The following is a 1,939-nucleotide window of genomic DNA, read 5'->3' as shown; positions in this document are numbered from 1 at the left end:
TAATGGAGAGGATGTCTTGTTGGGCGAAGTTTTTGTAGAAATTAGGCATCTCCACTTCTTCCCAGTCATCTACGTGTGTAGTAGGATCTTCTTTGGTAGGCAGGCGAGATAAGGCATCTGCATTCTTGTTGGATTTGCCCGTTCTGCTTTTTACAGTGAAGTTGTAGTTAGCAAGGCGTGAGGCCCATTTTGTTCTAAGGCACCTAGCTTGGCTGTATTGAGATGCGCAAGTGGGTTGTTATCGGTGAAAGCTATGAAGGGAGTTGCTGCAAGGTAATCCTTAAATTTTTCGGTTACAGTCCACACAAGTGCGAGGAACTCTAACTTGAAAGAGCTGTAGTTCCGGTCATTCCTTTCAGCTACTTTCAGGGATCTGCTAGCATAAGCAATTACTCTCTCTTTACCTTCTTGCACTTGAGACAGGACAGCTCCCAGGCCTTTCTGGCTGGCATCAGTGTAGAGATGGAAGGGCTGTTGGTAGTCTGGATATCCCAAAACAAGTGGTTCGGTCAGCTTCTTCTTCAAGAGCTGGAAGGCAATTTCTTTGTCTTCATTCCATTCCACAGGTATCTGCGTCTTTTGATACTTCTTTGGGTGTCCTCTTATGAGTTCTTGAATTGGCTCAGCAATCTGGGCGAAGTGAGGGATGAAGCGTCTGTAGTATCCTGCAAAACTAAGGAAACTTCTCACCTTCTTGTAGAAGGCTTGCATAGTAAAATAAAAATTTTCGCAGATGACACTAAACTGTGTAAAGTAATTAACACTGACAAGGACAGTATACTACTACTACAGAGTGATCTGGATAGACTGGAGGCTTGGGCAGATAAGTGGCAGATGAGGTTTAACACTGACAAATGTAAAGTTATGCACATGGGAAGGAATAATGCAAGTCACCCGTACATACTAAATGGTAAAACACTCGGTAACACTGACATGGAAAAGGATCTAGGAATTTTAATAAACCGCAAACTAAGCTGCAAAAACCAGTGTCAGGCAGCTGCTGCCAAGGCCAACAAGACAATGGGTTGCATCAAAAGGGGCATAGATGCCCGTGATGAGAACATAGTCTTACCACTTTACAAATCATTAGTCAGACCACATATTGAGTACTGTGTACAGTTCTGGGCTCCTGTGAACAAGGCATACATAGCAGAGCTGGAGAGGGTCCAGAGGAGGGCAACTAAAGTAATAACTGGAATGGGGCAACTACAGTATCCTGAAAGATTATCAAAATTAGGGTTATTCACTTTAGAAAAAAGACGACTGAGGGGAGATCTAATTACTATGTATAAATATATCAGGGGTCAGTACAGAGATCTATCCCATCATCTATTTATCCCTAGGACTGTAACTGTGACGAGGGGGCATCCTCTGCGTCTGGAGGAAAGAAGGTTTGTACACAAACATAGAAGAGGATTTTTTACGGTAAGAGCAGTGAGACTATGGAACTCTCTGCCTGAGGAGGTGGCGATGGTGAGTACAATAAAGGAATTCAAGAGGGGCCTGGATGTATTTCTGGAGTGTAATAATATTACAGGCTATAGCTACTAGAGAGGGGTCGTTGATCCAGGGAGTTATTCTGATTGGAGTCGGGAAGGAATTTTTTATTCCCCTAAAGTGAGGAAAATTGTCTTCTACCTCACAGGGTTTTTTTTTAGTATTTTTTTTTGCCTTCCTCTGGATCAACTTGCAGGATGACAGGTCGGACTGGATGGACAAATGTCTTTTTTCGGCCTTATGTACTATGTTACTATGTTACCTCTTTTACTGTAGTCGGAGTAGGCCAATTCCGGACTGCAGCTAACTTTTCCGGATCTGGTTTAACACCTTCTCCACTGACAACATGTCCCAGGTACTTGACTTCTGGCTTCAGCAGGTAGCACTTAGATGGTTTGATCTTGAGTCCATGTTTAATGAGGACTTCTGCAAGATGTTTCAA

Source organism: Bufo bufo, chromosome 8 (genome assembly GCF_905171765.1).
Source record: "Bufo bufo chromosome 8, aBufBuf1.1, whole genome shotgun sequence".
NCBI classification, from domain to species: Eukaryota; Metazoa; Chordata; class Amphibia; order Anura; family Bufonidae; genus Bufo; species Bufo bufo.
Note: the sequence above shows the minus strand (reverse complement) of the source record.